At 39.6% G+C, this 9,155-nt stretch overlaps 1 long non-coding RNA gene across 1 annotated transcript; it reads left to right on the top strand.

Annotated features, from left to right (window-relative positions):
- The first annotated feature begins 2,124 nt into the window (after window positions 1-2,124).
- LOC145433041 (uncharacterized) lies at window positions 2,125-7,308 on the top strand. The gene is made up of 3 exons (XR_013913036.1): window positions 2,125-2,259; window positions 4,181-4,229; window positions 7,196-7,308. It is a non-coding gene; the product is annotated as an uncharacterized LOC145433041 (long non-coding RNA).
- The last annotated feature ends 1,847 nt before the right edge of the window (window positions 7,309-9,155 follow it).

Below are 9,155 nucleotides of genomic sequence, written 5' to 3'. Positions count from 1 at the left end.
CTTCTCGCAGGCCACATATGGCCCGCAGGCCGCGGGTTGCCCACCCCTGATATAGACAGACACCATTCGATAGTTTTCAGCGCCGGAGCTGGAGCCGGAGCAGTGGTAATAATGCGGCTCCGGAGCCGGAGCTAATGTATGATAGAAGAAAGCTCCGGAGCTGGAGCAATGCAAATTTACGGCTGCTCCAAAGCCCTGCTGGGCAGGAATCCCATTGCGGTAAGACTTCGATGACAGTCTGGTAAAATCAAAACATCTCCTTTCAATGAGCTATAGCCACTAGCATTTTTAATAAATCATAAATTACTTCTCAACATGACTGTGTACAGGGCCAGAACATTACTTCGTGAGCCCCCCCATTAAATGTTGGTGTTAGGCCCCCCATATGATCATAAACCCCCCTTGTCGACGTTTTGCTACTACCAGTAAGACACGTTTTACTGTCATAGGGGCCCTGTTAGGTATGTAGTCATGCCGAGCGCGAAAAATTTTCATATTCAGGATGGGATTTTGTCTGTAATATTGGTAATGGCAATATGCTAATAAATTTTCAACCTCTTTCATACCACGTGATAACATTCACCGGCAGAACTGAAGGAGTTGGCGACTTTAGATAGAAAGCGCAGGACTAGTCCCTGCGCCTGTGAGCAATGGGCAATAAGCAATTGATGGTTTCGGTCAAAATGCGGCGGTCATTTTCGCCCAAGGTTTTATTTGGTAATACACTTCGCAAAGTACGGTAGTATGTTGGCCTTAACATCAGAAGTCATGTTATTGGTCTTGGTAATGACCGTCGCTGAAATGCCAATTTATTTTTATAGATTATGTGTAATTTTTTCTCGGGGCGCTGAGAGTACCCATATTAAAAAGTGAACATTCGATTAGCCTACAGTAAATGGAGCGCGGCGTGAAGGAATATTGAAGTTGTATGAAATATACAAAATATAAAATTTGTTGGTTTGCGAAATAATTTTTATCCCTCTTCGAGCTTGCCCCTCCCTCAATTGGGGGTTTGGAGTGCGGCAGTTACGGCCCTATTTGTATAAATTATGCAACAACAGTCAACTTAAATTTCTAAATATATCATGTCACACTTTGGACTAGACATCATGTTATCTGTTTCTATATCAGTCAGTGGGAATCCTGGCATTGCATGCTATCAACTAGTGCTATGTACTCTGGTATGTATAACTTGGTTCTCATACTGGGTGCGTACCCCCCTTGACGGGCGTGGAAACATCTGAAGGGGGCGCGAAGCCATCAGTGCGAACTGATTTTCTTGAACTTGAAATTAGTTTATTGTGTGCTGAAAAAAAGTTTCAGAAACTGCAATTTTCCTAAATAGATCACGATTTTGAATGTTATAATTGCGATGCTAGACTTTGATTGATATCGACCACCGACCAGAAGAGGTCTCTGAATTAAGGTTAACTGGTGAAGTTGTGTAACTGTTAGCTGATGCTATGGAATGTTGGTCAAGGATCTGTGTGGAGTGCGTAGAAAGGCACAAAAGTATTGATAAATAAGACACTTCCTTATACGGTTATGTCATATGCCATGTATAATATGCAACAAAGGATTCGTATCGCGTTTCCATATCATTACTATTATTAACATTCCATGATGTGGACGATTGGTTATTTTATCAAAAATTGACACCTCCTGGGATGCATCAATGTGAATCAAGCTCTCTACACCTTCCGCATAGCCCAATTTGTAGCTATTGACAATCCGTGCCAACGAATTACGATCATTTTCACAACTACTTACTTACTTGAGTAGATTTAAAATCAGTCAGTTCTACTTCAAGTAGTTTTAGGTTGCTTATGTAAGAAGTACTTCTACTCGTACTTCAGTAGATTTTTTTCTTCACTACTTCTACTTGAGTAGCTTTCTTGACTACTTTGACCAACTCTGTAAATTAGTACATTAATGAATCTGTTCTAAATGGAACTGTGTAATTGCCTGGCGAGGCTGTTCTGATGCAGAATACCCACTATAGTAGCAGTTGCAGGGTACGCACGGAATACACTGTTTCAACGCCTATATCAGTATATCAGTGCTGTAATCTGGGGGTGTTCTCGGCTGGGAATACTTGTTTTGGTCACGATGTTCATAGATTGTTCATTGATATTGATTTAATTCTTTAGATTCCAGGAAACTGAATTTGCTGAGGATCGAGAAATCATCGAACTGTTCGAAGTTGGTTTTACAGAAATGTGGCGAAAGGCTGATATCATTTTGAAGCGACGCAGGGCCGTAAGTACATAAATTATGTAGAAATTTTCATCTTTGGTTTACAACTGCTCACAGCTGCATCCAACTGTCTAGCTCAGGGGTGGGCAAACTACGGCCCGCAGATGGATTCAGATGCTGAGTGCGGCCTGCGAGCTCAAAAGTTTGCCCACCCCTGGTCTAGCTAGATTCTTTAATTATTTATTATAGTTGTGCTCACCGTAAATACTATTTTATTCAAATCCAAATTTTTCGACGGCAATAACTCCGCTTCCACTGGTTGGAATTGAACCAAATTTGTTTAACATTTTCATATGGACAACGTCACACATTCATGGGGTGAACAGAAAATTTTCAATTTTTACATAATAAATCGAAACTTTCTTCTCCTGTAGCAATGCGGCTAGGCTACTGGCTGGAATTGAACCAAACTTTGTGTGTAGGCTTAAATTAGGTAGCCTAACAATTTTATCAAGTAGCCAGTTTGATTTAAGAAAAAAAGTCATTTTTGAATACCCCTAATGTAGATGCATAAATTGGATCAAAATGTTGTACTCGTTTTATACCGCGGTATAAGTCTGACGATGCTCTGATTTCGAGTGCCATGGGTTATATTCACCCCATATATCAAGGGTGGGACACGGGTGAAAATACGCACTCTTTTCGCTAAGAGTGTAAGTCTAAATCCGATAGGAGAGCGGGACCGGTGTCATGGTCAGGCCAGCTTCGCAATTGGGAAAGTTCACGTCTCATTGAATCTCGTTGATCGATTTCGGGATTATTGCCCAACCCAAAAAGTGCCATTTTAACCTTGTTCAGATTTCATCATTATCAAAAGCGGACACATTCGACTCATAAAATTGGGAGAATATGTCCACCTAGTATAAGCGATATCTTTTCTCGCAACCAACCGAAGAATGTATCCAAGGCCTGGGTAGCAGCAGTGTGACGATTCCGCGATCGTTTGAAACGGAGTAAAATCGTGGAAGGCAGTTTTCCGAAGCCAATACACCTCGCTGTGCAGCAATAAATGTTCATATACATCACATTTCCCACCACACAATGAACTGCACTTTCTGGTGATTCTGCCGACTGCTGAATCAATTCAGTAATGGGCATGATCAACATTGTCAAGTACTATTGGACTTATCCAGTGCAACTGCTTGAATTTACTGACTCCTGGATCGACCATAAATTGCCTTGACTGAGTAGATTTTATATATATTTGACATATTTTGCTGTTTTATTCATGAAACGTTTCAACACTGTGCAGCAGTTGCCTTCTAAACCTACACCGCCAGCATTTGATCTCAGCGCTTCCCTACCGCCCCATTTTATAGCTAGCACCCCCCCTATCGATCATTTCATGACCTGCACCCCTTTCACGCTCGGCGTTCCCCAGGGGGCGCTGGCGTCCACTTTGGGAACCACTGGTTTACCACCTGAGTGGCTATTCAGTGCGGTGTTATGATATGCTTGATTGAACATAGCGAAGGGTTCCGTATTGTTTTGATGACAGACAAGCATGTGGTCTGAGGAGAATACACTTCGAGTCCGACTTGTAAAGATATCTGTCTAAGTAGACAGCTAGAAGCTCAGTGATAATACTACATGGTGGCAGCAGTGGGATTCGAACCCACGCCATCGAAATGACTGGTGCCTATTCATAGATTGCAGGTCTATAATTTGAGCTCTGCACTGATAAGTACTAAAGCACAGTACATCAAAACATGGAACATTCTGACATCATTGCTACCACATGGTATAATAAATCCGCTCTAACGTTTGAGAACATCTGTTCTAGGCCAACGTAGATGACTGATTGAAAGATTACTACATGATGCATTTTCGTTCTGTTTTGAACTGCTGAAGATATTGATAAATCTGAAATATCACCCTTTTCATGTTTTTATCTGCTGGTAATTTTGATTTTGTGCTGTTTCAGGGGTGCAACGGTCGAAAGAATGCGTCACGTTTCACAAGCACACAAACCTGTAAGAATCTTATGAGATATCCTCGAACATTGTCATATGAGAATTTGGTTTGATTCTCTGTGTTAGCAGTCGGCACGTGTCAAAGCCTTGGTGGTTTATCTGCGATCATCCTTCCCTACATCGCTGTTGTTACAGAGTCCTCACTAAATAAAAAAAATGGGAAAGTACTCAGCGAAGAACAAAGCTAGATATCAAGATCTAACACTGCTACATCCTGCATTAGGTCGAAATGAATTATAGGTTGATATACTTTACTTGGTCGTTTTCACATCCTCACTGTTTGCGCTTGCGCATTTCATTTGTTAATCCTGATTTTAGTAATCATTTGTAATCAAGCCTTTTCAGATAGGCTGTTCTTACCGCTATATAAAGCGTCTGCGAACCACCATTTGTTGGTTATTTACGTTGACGCAAAATTAATTGTAAATCTTACTTAACTTACTTTGGTTCCTTGCTTACGTTAATCTCAATTCTGTTACGTTCGTCGGCCGTGTGTTGCTGTTGCTGTGCTAAGTCTCAGCTATCTTCATCAAGTTGTATGTTGCTGTTGCTGTACTACGTGCCTGCTATCTTCATAAATTCGTATGTTGCTGTTGCTGCACTACGTGCCTGCTATCTTCATCAATTGGATGTTGCTGTTGCTACACTATTCGTCAGCTATCTTCATTCGGCTTCGACTGGAGCGTGCTATTATGTTATTAAAGTTATGGAACACGCGTATGAATTACAACGATTAGCATCCGTAGATAACCCCATAGACAGGCTTCTGCGCCTATAATCGGCAGCGCAGGATTCGGACTGCCGCGCATTTGTGTTGTGTCATATGCAGAGGTGGTCAGTAACGAAGTACTTCTACTTTTTCGAAGTACTCAAGTACTTTTCCTCTAATTCTGGTACGTACTCAAGTAGATCTGATTTTCGCTACTTCTACTTCGTAATTTTTTGTGATCTACTTACTTACTTTTCGCTATTTTCAGTTTGTCAAGTAGAAGTAGTTTAATCCTCCAATCAGGAAGATAGCCTGAGGAATTTCGGGGCTGTTTTTAAACAGTATCAACATTTAATTTTCCTAAAAGTTGAGTAAAGCCCAGAATTTTCATCGCGCTCCGCGATCAGCGGATACGGAGTAACCGGTGTGATTTCACGAAAGTTTCGGTGCATATAATTTAGGATATCAGTTTTGTGTCCGGATAACATACATGTTGAAGTATAAAAGCAAGTGTAGTAATGCCTTTAATTTCCGGAAATAAAGCTACACAATATTGCATTTTTACGATCCACCATATTTTTTATTCACATTTACTAATCGCGCAAAGTGTTTACTCCGTATCCTATACAACTTCTCCGTATTGCTCTTCGACTAAACTACGAGCCTACTAATATGGGAGAGTGCGCCACACCATGATATTTCTAAAACGTGCTGTTCGATTAAACATAGGATTAGTATCGCATTTCCATATCAATACCATTATTTTCATCCCATGATGCGGACGAATGCTTATGCTGTCGAAAAGTGAATACCTCGTGGTATGCATCAATTAAGCTCGACACCTCTTCGCATAGCTCAATTTGCTACTTTTGAGAACCCATGCGAACGAATTACGATCGTTTTTCAAAACTACTTACTTACTTGAGTAGATTTAAAGTCGGTCAATTCTATTTCTACTTCAAGTAGTTTTAGGTTGCTTGTGAAAGAAGTACTTCTACTCGTACTTGAGTAGATTTTTTCGTCGCTACTTCTACTTGAGTAGCTTTCTTGACTACTTTGACCACCTCTGGTCTTATGTATGGTGTATTATTAGAGAACCGCTGATGGATTGATTGATATTTCGTCGACGTTATGTGGTGATTTTGTGTGATCAAACTCTGATAAGCTATTTATAATATTGCTCCCCATACCCACAATCAAAATTTACAATTGATGAGATGAATGAATAATGATGATATATATTATAATCATAAGAGGATGTACCTGGTCATTTTACGATGAAATTTTCATAACGACCCTAAATTTCAAAATATACGTTTTTCTCAATATGCTCTAGCCAGGAAATCCACGACAACGTGGAACAACCAACAGCTGGTAAATTTTATGATGGCATTTTTAACCTCATAACAATCATAACCACCCTAAATTTTAAATTAAATGTTTTTCCTCAGCAGGCTCTAGCAAGGAAATCCACGTCAACGTGGAACAACCAGCTGGTAATTTTATGGTGGAATTTTTATCTTTACAACGACCCTAAATTTTAAAATTAATCTTTTTTTCTTAACAGTTTCTACCCAGGAAACCAACAATCACGTGAACCAACCAGCTGGTAATTTTGGGATGGAATTTTTAACCTCATAATTAGTACGATTTTTTGACATGTCAAAATTAGTCAAAATTTTGTCTAAATTGTAGCGCGAGGTAAAAAAAGTGACAAAACTATTTACAAAGTCAAAAAATTTTTGACCTTTGCATTTGGTTTGTATCGTAGATTTTGCACTGTCAGTGAACTTATCATTTGATGTTATACAGCTTGTAGTCTACTTTATAGGCCTACCGTTGTAGACGGCTCATTGTCTACTCATTGTGAATCATAGACATTCAATTCAATTTATTGCTATACAATTATCATTTCAATACACCACAAGACTGCGATACAATGAAAGATAGGAAGGTGAGGGAACAAATTGGAGAAGTCTTCGAAATCAGACACCGACTTGGCCTCGGCTATAGGGTCAGATTTTGGTAAAATATAAAAAACTACTTCGTAAGGACAGACAATTCCAACCAGAAATGAAGATAAGTAGTACAATTTTAACTTTGTGTGTGAAAACACCCAATTTGCATACATGAGGGCAAAATTAAGTTTTTTAGAACACAAAATTTGGTCAAAATCTTCCGTTTTAGGCCAAAAGATAGCCCTACTCATAACAAACATTACCACTCTAAATTTTGAAATAAATGTTTTTCTCAACAGGCACTAGTCAGGAAATTCACGATCACGTGGACCAGCCATCTGGAAATATTTTGATGGAATTTTCAACCTCATAACCACTCTAAATTTTTGAACAAATGTGTTTTGCAACAGGACCGGTCTTCATTGGAAAAGTGGATGCCAGCGTATTTCCGTGAACGTTAATATTGCCACTTTTAATTCCATAAAGGCTTTCTTCAAACGCAGCTTTCGTGTCATGTTAGTATCGTCCGTAGTCAGAACAAAACATTTTAGACTGACAAATCATCAGTAACAATGTTCTTCAAATAATATAGGACGATACACGCAGGATGTGCTCACTGTCAAGCAGGGCATGCTATGGTATGTAGATTTTCCAAGTATGGTATGGAATGTTCTTTCCATACTATGACGGTAGTACTAGTATCATGAAAATGATCCTACTTTCGATCTGTCAAATTGATTGAATACCTAAGAAAACCGCTCACTGTCCAATTGTTCATGTTCATATCTCAAATTGCGATTATGACTGATCACATTCTCCGTTCGACATCTATTTGAAGACAACAAAGTTGCGCAAGGTGCATATGAAGGAAAATAACATTAATAATGACTAGTCCAATCTAAATATCATAAAAACGAATGATATTCGACCACTGTCGCGTTACAACTTCCAGTTATCAAAACGCGACTCTTAAATTGCGTTCCTATTTCTATCTCGATATTGAAGTCATGCGGCCTCTACAAATTTTGAAAAGTAGCCCGCGAGCCGATTTGAGTTGGCGACCCCTGTTCTAAAGCATGTTCTTTTTATTCATTCAGAATGCATCATGGACATCAACGGCATACCACATTTACTACTGTGGGAAAGGCTTCCGGCCAAGCAAATAATTTGCCATCATTTGTCATATTCGTATTTCTTTATTTTGCATTTCGTTTAGTTAAAGTTTATTCATAAAATTTCATCACCTCGAAAAATCACAAGACTGCAATACAGTGCATGATAGGAAGATGCCGAAACGTCTAGGAGGAGTAGTGTTAAGATTAGACACCCACCTGAGCCTATAAGCCAGGGGTTCTCAAAGGGTGGGCCACAGGAGCGTTTGAGTTTGGCCACAGAGCTAGTTGGAATACTGTAGAACTAGCGAAAATTTGGGTATATTTGTTATGTTATTCACTCAAAAATATATTCATATTATAACATTATACGTAGGCTACCTTAAGTTTTTCATCCGACTCTGATGGGATGTAATGGCACGTGTGGAGTCACAATGTACAAGTCAAAAATGGGAGGGGAAACGGAGGCTTTTATCCACCGGCTCCGGCAACGAAAATAATTCCGATGATAAATTAACTTGAAGTTAGTGCTGAAGTGACCAAGTAGGCTATTCCAGCAGGGTCGTATGCCGTTGAAAGGGGTGTCCATTAAACTCGGACAGAAGTGTGTTTCATGTAGATTTATGGTAGGCCTACCTTTGTCAGGTCGTATTATTGTTATATTAAAATAGCCATAATCGCAAAATATTATCAATTCATCTTCCTATCGAATTATACGGCACCACCGCAAGGAATCGTAATGTATTGAGGATTTAGAGCAGTACGTGCATTATTGTTTGGAGTCGGTTTAAAATTTCCGGCCTTGAAATCATTGTACAATGTACATAATGTAAGAGTCACGTGAAATGATTATACCATTGGATTGAATGTTCTGACATCGAAAGTTGAGTAGATACAGGACATACTATATGTACATTGTACAGCTTGAACATTGAAATATTCTTTCTCCACATCGGTGCTGTGCAGTACCCCTTCCACCAAAGAATTGTTTCAAGCTGGCCCAGCCCCAATCCGCAACATTGTGGAAGTAAAACCGCAATCACACAGCGGATGTGGGTATTCGATTACTGGGTTTCGCGACGTGAGTGGAACAGCGGCCATATTGATGTACACAAGAGTTATACGATCTACCAGGACCGTATCTGCC

This window comes from Botryllus schlosseri, chromosome 2, assembly GCF_051294905.1.
Source record: "Botryllus schlosseri isolate E-star chromosome 2, Bs_hap1, whole genome shotgun sequence".
In the NCBI taxonomy this organism is placed as follows: domain Eukaryota; kingdom Metazoa; phylum Chordata; class Ascidiacea; order Stolidobranchia; family Styelidae; genus Botryllus; species Botryllus schlosseri.
Note: the sequence above shows the minus strand (reverse complement) of the source record. Positions and strands in the feature narration are given on the sequence as shown.